Below are 14,846 nucleotides of genomic sequence, written 5' to 3' on the forward strand. Positions count from 1 at the left end.
AGTATTGCGACTCTGTGCTTGTTTGTAAATAGAGAATGAACCAAAGAGAACAATCAATCAAATGGAGAGAGAAGCAGGCACCACGGATTACAACGGGGGCAACGGGGGCAAAGGCCTGCGTTAACTACCCTTCACTATCTGCAAAGAGAGAGTACTCCTAATAGAAATGAGGGGTGGGGGGCAGCATTCAAAGCAGATCAGTGTGCATAAACACGAAAATGTTTTTACTTACCACGTACTTGACATTCGACAGCTTATGATATTTGCTATTAAAAAACCATTGAAATTCACTGAAAAAACCATAGGTTATAGACCATATATAGTTAGGAATTAGCATTTAAAAAACCTTATTTTACTCACACAAAACCATTGAAATTCCATATATAGTTAGTTGCGCTAACTATATATCGCGCACCCGCAATCCACTGCTGATGATGTCACATATTACATCATTCATGACATGGTCAGTGACATCACTGATGACATCACTGATGACATCTCAAATGACATCACGGATGACATCACTGATGACATCTCATTTGACATCAATGACCACATCACTGATGATATCATTCATGTGACAATACAATGCATCTCCTCACATTTTAATATAACCTCTGTTACACTCAGTGTTAAATACAGAGTATAATTTTTGAAACCATTGACACACCAATACTAGTTACTACATACGCACTCACTGATTCCTACGTCTACACACACATTCACTCATTCACCCATACAATCATTCATACATACAATCAATCATCTTTACAACACTATCATATGCACTCATACACCTATACAGACACTCACACTCTGCCACTCATCCATGGAGTTACTCACACACCTAGTCAGTCCTGTAAAGAATCAATCACACTTCCATTTTCTAATCTATACAGTTAAACATAGAGCACCTTACGTTTTCAACCATATACTAACACATACTTAGTCTCTTATACAATCATTGATACAAGTACACTTTGATCTGCACAGAGTCACACACCTCCCAGCCAGCCACACACACACTCAGTCTCCCATGCAAATACTTGGGCAATCAATCAATAACCCATATAGTTACTCATATAGCTACTGATCAACACATGCTGCAGTTTACAGAACAACAGACATAATGATGCACAAATTAAGACAGTTTAGTCACTAACCCATGCACTCAGTGAGACACATTTAATCACTCACTCATACATTCAGTCATGCACATCCTAAATCCTTCGTCCAGACACTAATACTTCCACTCATTCTTCAATATGTAAGACATATTTTAACTTTACAGAAACACACAGTCACTGGATGCTGTCATCAGTGATGTCATCCGTGATGTCATTTGAGATGTCATCAGTGATGTCATCAGTGATGTCACTGACCATGTCATGAATGATGTAATATGTGACATCATCAGCAGTGGATTGCGGGTGCGCGATATATAGTTAGTGCAACTAACTATATATGGAATTTCAATGGTTTTGTGTGAGTAAAATAAGGTTTTTTAAATGCTAATTCCTAACTATATATGGTCTATAACCTATGGTTTTTTCAGTGAATATATATATATATATATATATATATATATATATATATATATATATATATATATATATATATATATATATATATATATATATATATATATATATATATATATATATATATATATATATATAAATATGCAACAGCTAAGAAAACAATTCCAGAGAGGGAAAGGTTTCAATCATATTCTCCCACACAAAGCTAATGCGCGAGAAGAAAAGAAGGTATTCTCATAAATAGGGAAACGGTAAAGAGTGAGCTGAATCCTGCATCCCATGCAGAAGTGACTACATCTCATGTAACGTATATACACTGCATTTATTGTTACAAACCTTCCCTTTCCCCACTTCAAGATGGCGCTTTCAGTTACAGATACATTACATTGCATTAGTACTTTGTTTATGTTTACACTGTGTATGTTGAAAACTTTATTTATGCACGTCATCACTTCACGAAAAAGTATTGTGTGAGCAAGACACCGCCGGGTGTCGAAACGCGTAGCGATAATTGTGGAATAAACTGGTGAAACCTTTCCCTCTCTGAGTGTGCATTGGAATTCTTTTCTTAGCTGTTGCAATTAATGACCACCGGCGTTGGGGCTCTGCCGGCGTGTTGCGCTACCTGACTTGGGAGTGATTCAAGAAGGACCCTGCTTTGCTTGAATTTGGATATAAATATATAAATATATATATATATATATATATATATATATATATATATATATATATATATATATATATATATATATATATATATATATATATATATATATATATATATATATATATATATATATATTCACTGAAAAAACCATAGGTTTCAGGCCTTATATAGTTAGGAATTAGAATTTAAAAAAACCTTTGAAATTCACTGAAAAACCATAGGGTTCAGGAGTTATATAGTTAGGAATTAGTTTTTTAAAAAACCTTTGAAATTCACTCAAAAAACTATAAGTTTTAGTGGTGTTATAGTTAGCTGGACATTTTACTCATACAAAACCAATGAAATTGCTCCTATATAGTTACTTGTACTAACTATACACTGATGACATCTCAAATGACATCACTGATGACATCACTGATGACATCATCCAGTGAATGTGGTTTGCTTCGTTATTTAAATATGCATTATATATATAGCAATTTACATTGAATAATGAGTGGATATATATGAATAAATATTTGGATGGAGGATTTAGTAGCAGTGTAATTGACTGTTTACTTAACCAATTTATAATGTCTCACTAAATATAGTGGATAGTGACTAAACTGTGTGAATATCTGTATCACTTTGTCAGTTGTTGTGTAAACTGATTCTACAGTTCGTTACTAGCTATGTGAAAGTCTATATTAGTTATTGATTACTTAACTGAGTATTTGTATGGGAGTGTGAAAGTGTGTGTGGTTCGGTGGGGGGTGTGTGACTTTTCAAACATGTGTGAATAGTTGATTCAGTAGATATATGCAGTTAAAACTACATGTTCTAACAGTTTGGGTGAGGGAATTTCTTTATGGGTGTGGTGATGAGCAAATATATTTCTCAAAGGTACAGGTCCAACAAACTAGGAAAATAAAAGGCAGTGTATGTGTCAGTTGTTGTATATAAATAAGTATACATAAGACACAATGATTGTGTGAGTGACTGTATGGATAACTGTACACTTGTAATAATGATTTTATAATTCACTAAGTATGACTTACTATCTAAATGAATAGAAGAAGTGGTGTTTGTATAAGTGTTTTGCTAAGTAAATATGTAAGTATGATCCATTGTTTGCATAAGTGAGTAGGATGACTTCATATGTGAATAGGATGCGTGCTGTTGTTTAATGTCGATATAGATGTATAAGTATTTTTGATAGTGTTCTATTGTTCATTGACAGCATGTATGAGTGAATCCATAGGTAAGTGATTAGGTGTGTGTATACATCTATGAATCACTGAGTGGATTTTTAGATACTTGTATTGCTGTGACACTGGATTTAAATATGATACTCTGTATTTTACAAACAGTGATGAAAAATTGTAATAGTTTATGAAAAGGTGTATGTGATTGTCACGTGGATGATGTCATCAGTGATGTCATCAGTGATGTCATTTGAGATGTCATCAGTGATGTCACTGACCATGTCATGAATGATCTAATATGTGACATCATCAGCAGTGGATTGCGGGTGCGCGAAATATAGTTAGTACAACTAACTATATAGGAGCAATTTTATTGGTTTTGTATGAGTAAAATGTCCAGCTAACTATAACACCACTAAAACTTATAGTTTTTTAAGTGAATTTCAAAGGTTTTTAAAAACTAATTCCTAACTATATAACTCCTGAAACCTATGGTTTTTTCAGTGAATTTCAAAGGTTTTTTTAAATGCTAATTCCTAACTATATAAGGCTTGAAACCTATGGTTTTTTCAGAGAAATTTCAAAGGTTTTTTAAATGCTGATTCCTAACTATATAAGGCCTGAAACTGTTATATAGCTCCTATATATCCTTATATCGTGTTAAGTTAGCATAGGTACATTTGAGATTTTAACGCCATTTTTCCTTTCTTGCAACTTCTGCACACGACCCTTAATTGTTGACTTAGCTTTCAACCTAGTGGTTTGCCGTGGTGTATGTGAGAATAATATGTTATTGCTCTGATATCAGTTTTGTTTAATACACCATGTCTGCACGGAGAGTGCTGAAGTTTCAGGAGCAACACGATATGGAATTGTTATGAGGTCTGATCTCCACGCCTTCATAGTCATAACACAAGTGCAGCCTTTGCCAACTTGGGCTTGAGGCGGGATTGATACTGCTTTGCACGAGAATTGTGAACACACTTGATGCGGTGCACATGCAGAGAGAGCTGGTGTATGCTGATGTGATTCCTTCATGCTAGGACACTAAGGTATGGGCCCGCCCTAAAACAACCCAAAGAGACCTTCTTAGCTAATAATATAATATATGTGTTAGGGAGGGTGAGATATAAGTGTTGTTAACTCTTATTCATTACAGCATGTTAACATGCTGTCACCATTCGCTTTTTATGTCTTAGTAACTATGCTGATAATTTTGCTAATGATAATAAGTATACTTGTATTATCTAAGATACTGCGCCTGAGAAGACGGCATTAGTAAATAAACATTTCAAATGCACATGTGTCTTCTTTACTCCATGTTCTGGTTTGTAATGATAATATAACGAAAGAGTGTTCATGTGTCCCACGTACCCTGAGGTACTGTAAGTTCATGTTCTGGTTTGTCTAAACATTGGAAGTTTGATATGTCCAATGAGACACTGTAGCTAGCTCGGTAAGGGGTGAGTTGGTTGCTAAGGTAAGTTTTGGGACACCCTAATTTGCCGAGGTTCCACTCCTCTGTGCACAGTTCTGTGTGAGTACAGAAACCCTGCGACATGGCGCCCAACGGTTTCGGTGGTCTTATATCATGACACTCGAGTAGTTTATCGTTCATGCCTTAACCCCTTCACATCCGTTTCCGGAAAACGGGGTGTCGGTGAAACCTACCTATTTTTTGAAATAGGTCTTTATTCAAGCTTGATTCTTTCTTAAACGGTTTCTTTGAATTACTACCCAGTTGTGCTACAAAGTATTCTTTGTGTTTTCTTGTTTCCAGTGTTGTCATGGCGGCGGTGGCTATTGCGCAGCATAGTCGCGTAGCGGTACGCAACCATCTTCAGACGTACCAGGTCCCAGTAGATGGGATGGCTGTGATTTTCGTGGTATGTGCAGATCCGGCGTTTCCTTACGAGTTGTTTTACTCTTGGGTTACGTTTCCGGCTCTGGACGCTAATTCTGGTTTGTTCCACTCCTACACCGCCTCGGATGTCCCGGCTGAATATACGCCGTACAGGGCATTGGAAATACCTATTGATCATTGGCAGCATCGAGTTTGGTTTGATGGCGCCCTCCCCCACTCTTTGTCCGCGGCAAGGTTAGGTCCACTCTCAATTCCAGGTACGAATTGGCCTGCGTTGGGTGGCTTTACCCCGCACCCGAATCACGGGGCTTGTACCCTAGCAGAAATTCACAGGCTACATGTTGTTTCCATTTCCGTGATTCGTGCTTTAGTGCAATACATCGGTCGACATCTTCCTGGTGGTCCCCAGGGGGGTGCGGCCGTTCCCATCGATCGAGGCGGAATGCGTCTCAATCCAGTGATGGTTAATTCGGTTTTTGGTGCTCGTCCAGTTGACAATGATGACTTCCCATTCTGGCTAGCAGAGAAGTTTGATCAACTGGAGGCGGTTTTTCCGAATTCTACTCCTGCTGATAAACATAGAATGTTAACGATTACTCTACCGAAGGATATAACTCCTGAACTTGTTGACTGTGAAAGCTGGGGAAAAACATTTGCGGCAGTTTATACAAGGTGCTTCGGCACCCCGTCTATGACTGCCCTGCCTGAAATCATTAGACGTGTTCAGAATGATCACGGTCCAGAGGCAGCGGTTGAATTGGGTATGCGCCTGTGTGGTTCTTTTGAGATTGTAAGTGATCTCATTCTCTCCAATGTTAAAGGAGATGCAGTTAACTTTCAGGTGTCGAATGCTTTGGCTGCTCTGCCCGATGCCGACAAACCCCGACAGTTGGCAAAGATTGTGGTGGCCGCTTATAAGACGATTGGCCGCACAAGTAGAGGTCTGAAATATTTTCCAGTAAAGGAGAAAAAACAACCACAGGGACAATCTGCAGCGACAGATGTCCAGCCCAAGTCCAAAAAACAAAATTGGCCTAAAAAACAGACACAGGGGAAGCAGAATAAACAGTCTCAGGATTCTCTTCCTGCAGTGCAAGCACCTGCGCCAACAGAAAGAGTTTATGATTTGCGCGATCGCGCGATGATTAAATCACCTGATCGATTTCAGGGTTCTGATCAACGCTCTCCTCGTTCCTTTCAGGAAACATCGGCCCCGAAGACCAGTGGAGGAGGGGGTGGACGTGGACGTGGTGGCCAACAAGGTCGTGGTCAGTCCCGCCAGACGGACGGCGCAGTGAAGCAGGAGGATTCTACGCCTAAGCGTCCGCAGTTTGCGAAAAAGAAAGTCGCAGCCTTAACAGCGCATAGATATGCCACAGATAGTGAGAACGCGGCTTCGGAATCTGACGTGGGCTCTGACCTTGCTGGACAGCGCGGCGGAGATTACCATAGTCAGAGAGGCGCTCCGTCCACTACTGAGGGTGACAGCGACTGACGTGTTTGTTGTAATAGAAACAGCCGATACCAGATTAGCTCCCCCTGAAAGACTTTTTGAAATTGTCCTGTTAATTGAAGGTGACATACAGCGTACTGTCAGAGGGGTATTTTGGGAGAACCTTTCGTCTACGTACGACATTTTGCTTTCCGAGGCTGACTGGCCCCCACCTTTTGTGCTCGCAGCGCCGCGAGGGGAGGAGGTAATCCTTCCCAGTTTCGCGCACACTGTCTCGACTGAGCATGCGCAGCATTTTGCAGAAGAGTGGGCTCGGGCTCTTGCGCCGGCTCTCTACCGCAACCAATGTGGTTGGGACAAATTGTCCCCTTGCCACGAAATTCCTTTGCGGTCTGAGCCGCAGCCTCAGCCTCAATATCCCATACGGCGTGAAGCTAAATCAGCCGTCGCAGAAATCCTTGAACAATTGGAATATCAGGGAGTTATTGAAACGTGTGTGTCACCAATGAATAATCCCCTTTTTACTGTGACCAAACCTGACGGATCATATCGTTTGGTATTGGATTACCGGCATTTGAACTCGCATTGCCGTAACTGTGCAGTACAGAATACTCACGGCTCTGCGCTAGTGGATAGTCTAGTGCGTAAGCGTTTCAAGACAACGCTTGACATATCCAACGGTTTTTATGCCCACAGACTGGATGGCTTTAGCTCCCAATGGACAAGTTTTACGTCCGCTGGTGTGCAAAAATGCTTCCGGCGACTTCCAATGGGCTACAAAAATAGTCCTGGTGTCTTCACCTCAAGAATAGTCACTCTATTGGAGACTATCGATCAAGATGCATGTTCTTATGTGGATGACATTTATCTCACAGACGACGAAATTTGGATGCATCTGTGTCGAGTGAATTCAATAATTTGTAACTTTGCGGATATGGGTTACAAGTTTAATTTTGCAAAATCGCACATTGCAGAACACACAGTGCTGTTCCTCGGCTATGAGCTGAACAATGAAGGTCGAGGATTGGCTCCTCACTTCTTGGAGAAATGCGCACAGTTGCGCGCTCCTACAACACTGAAAAAATTACAGTCTTTACTGGGCTTCTTGAATTTCGGCAGAACTTATGTTCCGGAATATGCCCAGCGTATCAAGCCTTTGTATGCTTTGATACAACCAACTTTCTCAAAATCATGCTGGCTGCCTGAGCATTCAGCCATTTTGCAATCCTTGCAGGCTGATCTGCTCGCTTCTAAATATTTACTGACTCGTGATAACCACACCAACCTGGTAATAAGAATAATTCCTGGGACGGTGGGTTTCACATACCTCACTTTTAATGAAGGTGACACAGTACCTATTGCTTACAAGTCACACTTGTACACTTCGGCTGAGTTGCGGTTTCCCACAGTGGAAAAGGTTTTAACTGCTGTACAGATGGCAATTATTAAGGAACGAGCACTGTCTCAGGGGAAACGCATGCTAGTGGTAACACCCTGTCCTCATTTGGAGGCAGTCACGAAAGCCAGTGTACCAAATTCAAAAGCTTTGCACCCTCGGTGGATTCAGTGGGCTGCGTCATTGTCATCCACGGATGTCATATTTATTTTTGACGCCTCCTTACGGTCGCAAGAGTACTTGCAGTATGAATTCGTTCATCCTGCTCCTCTGGCTATGCGACCTTTGGAGGACTTCCATTGCATCATTTACACTGATGGGTCGGCGCAGGTTGCGCATGGATCTAAACATGCCTACGTTTCCGCATGCGCCATTGTGGTCGGTGCTATGTTGAATGATGAGTTCCTTTCCAGGGAGGTGCACACGATGCCCCTGGGCGATTGCACCGCACAATTGGCAGAGCTTCGTGCTCTATTACTAGCGTTGGAGTACGCGGATCCAAGTGTTACAACTCTGATTGTAAGTGATTCTTACTACTGTGTCCAGTCTTACAATGAAAACTTGTTCTTTTGGATTCAAAATGATTTTCATGATTCCAAGGGTAGCACAATAAAACATAAAATGATCTGGGTTCGAGTGGCAGAGCTTAAGGCTAAGTTGCCACTCGTTTTTGTTATTCATACTCTCGGTCATCAGCGCGTAGGAGTTCACGCTGTTGGCAACTCGCTTGCTGATGAAGCAGCGAAATCAGCAGTATCTACATACTTAGTTGCAGCAGTTACTAGGTCTAAAACCAAGATTGATAGCGACATCTTGGCAGCGATTCCTGCCTCTGAGAAGGGAAGTAAACATCCTGCGGGATTCCCTTCGAAGTATAAATACCACTTAAGTCCCGAAAAGGTTCCTTTTGTGACAATTCCTGATGTTGGGGAACGGCTGATTCCCAACTCGGATCGCAGAGCAGACTTGATTACAGCGGCTCATGAAGGTGTGGCGTCTGCGCATGCGGGCGTCTCGGCCACTGTAACGCAATTACAACTACGTTAATGGTGGCGGGGACTGTACAAACAGACGCGTGATTATGTCCTTCTTTGTGACATATGCCAGCAGATTAAACCTTCAACTGCTACGCGTCCGCCACAGACTCAGTTGTACATTTCTAATAAACCGCTGGGCTGTGTTTATTTAGATCACTGCGGTCCTTTTTCATCTGATACTGCATATAAGTACATCTTAGTAGCAGTTGACTCATGCACACGCTTTGTGTGGGTATGGCCACATCGCAGCGCTGATTCACGGACTGTCATTAGAGATTTGCGTATCTTTATAGGGATTTTTGCCTGTGGTACCTTCCATTCGGATCAGGGTCCGGCTTTCGCCTCTAAGGCGTATAAGGATGCCATGACTTCGATGGGGGTCCAAGTCAAGTTTTCGTCACCCTACAGACCTGAGGGTAATAGTGTAGTTGAACGAATGGACCGTGATTTAAAGCAATCTTTGACAGCCCGAGTTATAGGCACTGGCAGAAACTGTCTGGCTCACCTCTATGGCGTGCAGCGTGCTCTTAATAATCTCCCTAGAAGGTCTCTGGGTGGGCGGACCCCATACGAAATGCTCTTTGGCATCAAGATGTACGTCCCTGACCTTGACGGTCTAGACTCTGTGGTTCGCGCCACTTCCTTTGACGCAGATGAACATTGCAATGTTTTACAGAATCTACATAAGACCAGAGACAGTCTTGCAAAGGAACATTTGCCCTCCGCATCGGATGATGCGTTGCAGATCCCGGTAGTTGGCTGGCTACCCCAAGTTGGAGAACTGGTTCGAGAGAAGATCGACAACAAGAAAGAGTTTGGTCCCTCCTATCGAGCTCCAGTCCCAGTGCTTGGAGTGAAGGGCACAAGAACAGTCATTTTACCACCACTTCCAGGTCGTAAGGAAAACAGGTTTATTTCTATTGACAATGTCAAGATACACAGAGTGGCCGATTCTTCTTAGCATGACACCAGCTGTTTCCTGTCCTTCCATTGTGAGAAATTCAATTATGCCCACTGCTTCTAATATTGAACCTGAAGTGGCCATCGAATTACCTGCTGTTTCCAGTCCTTTATTAAATAATTTACCGGGAACTAACATTGATGAGACAGACTATACATACCCCACTGATTTGTCCATGCCTGACCTGCAAGCTCGTTTAGCCACGGAATCCAGATTTTCTTTTGACTCTGCTTCCCTTGCCTCGAAAAAACCCTCTCAAATTGCAGTTTATGCTAGCCTGTTTAAAAAACATTTTTTGATACCTCCTTGGACATACATTTGGCTGGTCCTTTTTTCGGTTTACCTTTTTATGTCAATTGGTTTTGTGTTTTATTTTTTTCGAATTATGAATGGACACTATGTCGAGGAGAGAACTTGCATTACTCATTTAAATGGAACTTTGGCCCCACTTTCCTCTTCACATTCTACACACAGATTAAAAAGAGACTTGACTTTGGTTAACATCACAGCATGGCCTGTTCTGGATGGAATCGCGTGGGATGCAGTTCGGTTTCAAATTCATGGCCCAACGGAAGTCGTTAATGTTCCTAATGTACTTAGAGTGAATATGGGGGATGTGGTGAAACAAAACATTCGTTCTGATGATTGGGATGTTAATGCTGTGGAAAGTTTGTTTTCTGATTTGAAATACTATGCTGCTTTTGATGCTGAGGATTTATATTTAGAATCTGCTAATTATGGTGAATTGTTCTGTTACCAACATTATGGCAATCACTTCTTACACAAGACATCTTCCCGAAGGGATGCTGTTAATTTTACTCAGTGGGAACATTGCCCAGCACCTACACAAGGGAGTTCAGAAACGTTTCTTAAAAAGTATACTTATTTCACTGACTTTAATCAGTCCAATCCCGAGTCCTTTTATTTTAGATTCCACAAACAGCCACTGTCCAAGGTTAGACTTACAAATACAAAATTGTTGTATTCGAAGGCCTTCCTAGATCAATTAGTTACTGGGGGGTATGAGTTATGGAAGGAAACCATAGACCTTAAATCGGTTTGGGGTTCAAGGGCCTGGCAGGTACGAGGCACTGAGGCTTTGCACCGTGCATGTCTCATCCCGAATCATATGTTGTTTTTAAATGAAACCATTTCCCAGACCACATGCTTTGGATTGGCTACATCTAAAAGGTTAAACACCCTGTCTTTCCCAGAGTTGGAGGAATATGATGAGTGGAGTAATTTTACTCAATTGTCCATTAAAGATATACAGGCTCTGCTTCTTAATTCCTCCTTTAATATTTCCAGTATGAATCCTAAGGGTTGGCTGCTTTGGCACCGTAGTGCTGATTCTTGCCAGAAAAGATTTTTAAATATAACTGACGGTTTTAAGACTGTTAGATCTGATCCCCGGTTTGATTTGAGTCATACTGTCACCTCTTACTCTGTGGGCAAGTTGTGTCAAGCTTGGCTGAAACATTCAACTTTACCTGGGGTTAAGTATCACCTTTCCAAACTGAATGCAGACGTGGATTTGAATGATTTCATTAAAGGCCCAGCTAGTGGCAGGTCGAAAAGGTGGTTATATGGGGTTTACAATGAAATTTGGAAACTGTCACAGATTGAGGCTGCTTCACGCCTTAGGGCTATTGATCAGGCGAATCTTGAGAAAGTGCTTGCAGTTGTTGACAATAGCATTAACGTGCTTTCCTCTAGAATTTACACATTAGATAATATTGTGTCGTCTGTTGTTGATATTGTGCATGATGAAGTGTCAGTATTATACCATGGTCAAAATCAATTACGGTCAATCATGCAGTTTGCATGGACACTTCAGACTCTGAAAATGGGTTAAGTTCCCTGGGGATACATGAACGTTTCCTCTTTATTTGCACCGTTTAATTTGACAGACAAACAACGCTTGCTTTCAATGCGTGATGCTTCCTTTTCTATGCTACATATTGAAAGGTTGGAATCTTTACCTTTTTCTGTGGCAGAAGCCACTGCTGCTACGTGGCTTATCCACGGTTTAATAACACTGCCTTTTGCTTTATATAAGTTTTCAAATTGTATGAAATATGTGCCTATAGGTCGTTTTGAACCCTTAGGTAGCGGTTTTCTTCATGAGGTCTGGTCACTCCCATACACATACAGATGTTTCAAGGATGAACAGGAGGTTTATCTAACAGGGGATGAGTGTACTGAGACGCCAGATCATTCTTTAATGTGCAGACACATACAGTTACACAGTTCATGTAACAAGGACCGTCCGAATATGGCTTGCGTTTTACAGGGCACGCCAGTTCCTGCTATCATCCCCACGTTTAAATTGTTAGAGAATGGTAGTTATTTAATGCTCAATAATGAAAACTGTTGTGGGTTAATTAAAGGTATAGCTTTCATAGTAACAGTAAGTGAGCGAGTTATTTGCTGCAGAAATGTTCTTTATCCTCCCACACGTGAACATAGGGAGTCTTCCATTTGGCCACAGATACCGACCTTGGGAGCAGAATTCAGCGGCATGGCTAGAATAAGAGCTCTATTGTCCCAGAAAGAGGTGGCCTTGAGCTCGGCCCGTGAAACTTTCGTGCTTCACATTGCTAACACCCGTATGGAGGTTCAGGCTCTTTTAAATACTGATTTGCCTTTGCATTTCGGAGCCATGGTTCGTTCTATCTTTAACGCATCCTCCACAACGGGCCTAGCACATTTTTTTAAAGTTGTTAGCAGTGGTCTCGTGACTTCCTTTGAGAAGATTTTTGGAGTCATCCCTGCCTTCTTCCATTCTATTTTTTCATCCTTATTTGGAGGGTTCCCGTTTTTTCTTGCATTAGCGGCTGGCGCTTTGGTGGTTTTCTGCCTTTTTAAATATGGATGCCCTTCCTGTGCAAGACCACGCTCAACTGCTACTGACGCGGTTTCGCAACCGCATGCTTGATTATTATGTCACACTGCCGTTGGCGACTCTAAGCACGGCGTTTGGATTATCTTTTCGGTTCTCCTATTTCACCTGTGTCCAGCCTGTATTTCGCTGCCTGACCTGTGATTTCCTTTGGGCCATTGATTTGTGTCTCTGCGGACCGATTTCTTCTGACGTCGATTTTGATCAACTGATGAGTCCTATCATTGCTCACGAGTTGGTTTGTTCTGACGAAAGGATTATGGCCTTGGCGGTGGCACATGGACTAATGGGTCCCTGGGATGTATTGTCGGCAGCGCAAAATTTCTTGGAACGAAGTTTTCTTGAAAACCCACCGAGCTGTCCTCTGATGGTTATAGAGGATCCGGTGCTGGGAGATCACGTATGTTCCTTTCATCTTTTAAATTGGATGGCTGAACTGTTTTCGGATGAGGACAGTGACTTCCTCCTGGAGGCTGTTGCAGCTTACTTTTCATATACAGTCTTATCATAAACACTGCCTCGAATTGACATGCTGATTAATAGCATTTCCTTGATTTTATTGACTTTTGGTCAAGACATTTTATTTTTACTTGCCTATTGGCTTGAGCCACATTATACTTGTGGGCTATTTTTTAGCATTAGTTTTTATAATTGAATTTTTATTCATGCTCGTTTTTTGTTGGATTCTGCTCTCATGTGATGGCACTTCTGTTATCTTATTTAGTCCGTTCTCGGATCATGGGGGGGTGTTATATAGCTCCTATATATCCTTATATCGTGTTAAGTTAGCATAGGTACATTTGAGATTTAAACGCCATTTTTCCTTTCTTGCAACTTCTGCACACGACCCTTAATTGTTGACTTAGCTTTCAACCTAGTGGTTTGCCGTGGTGTATGTGAGAATAATATGTTATTGCTCTGATATCAGTTTTGTTTAATAAACCATGTCTGCACGGAGAGTGCTGAAGTTTCAGGAGCAACACGATATGGAATTGTTATGAGGTCTGATCTCCACGCCTTCATAGTCATAACACAAGTGCAGCCTTTGCCAACTTGGGCTTGAGGCGGGATTGATTTTGCTTTGCACGAGAATTGTGAACACACTTGATGCGGTGCACATGCAGAGAGAGCTGGTGTATGCTGATGTGATTCCTTCATGCTAGGACACTAAGGTATGGGCCCGCCCTAAAACAACCCAAAGAGACCTTCTTAGCTAATAATATAATATATGTGTTAGGGAGGGTGAGATATAAGTGTTGTTAACTCTTATTCATTACAGCATGTTAACATGCTGTCACCATTCGCTTTTTATGTCTTAGTAACTATGCTGATAATTTTGCTAATGATAATAAGTATACTTGTATTATCTAAGATACTGCGCCTGAGAAGACGGCATTAGTAAATAAACATTTCAAATGCACATGTGTCTTCTTTACTCCATGTTCTGGTTTGTAATGATAATATAACGAAAGAGTGTTCATGTGTCCCACGTACCCTGAGGTACTGTAAGTTCATGTTCTGGTTTGTCTAAACATTGGAAGTTTGATATGTCCAATGAGACACTGTAGCTAGCTCGGTAAGGGGTGAGTTGGTTGCTAAGGTAAGTTTTGGGACACCCTAATTTGCCGAGGTTCCACTCCTCTGTGCACAGTTCTGTGTGAGTACAGAAACCCTGCGACAAAACCTATGGTTTTTTCAGTGAATTGCAAAGGTTTTTTAAATGCTAAATCCTAACTATAACTGGTGTGTAACCTATGGTTTTTTCAGTGAATATATATATTAATAAAATTTCTATGGCAAAATGAAACCCCTCATTTTGTTCCTTTTCAAATTAAATGTAT

This window comes from Lissotriton helveticus, chromosome 10 (genome assembly GCF_964261635.1).
Source record: "Lissotriton helveticus chromosome 10, aLisHel1.1, whole genome shotgun sequence".
In the NCBI taxonomy this organism is placed as follows: Eukaryota; Metazoa; Chordata; class Amphibia; order Caudata; family Salamandridae; genus Lissotriton; species Lissotriton helveticus.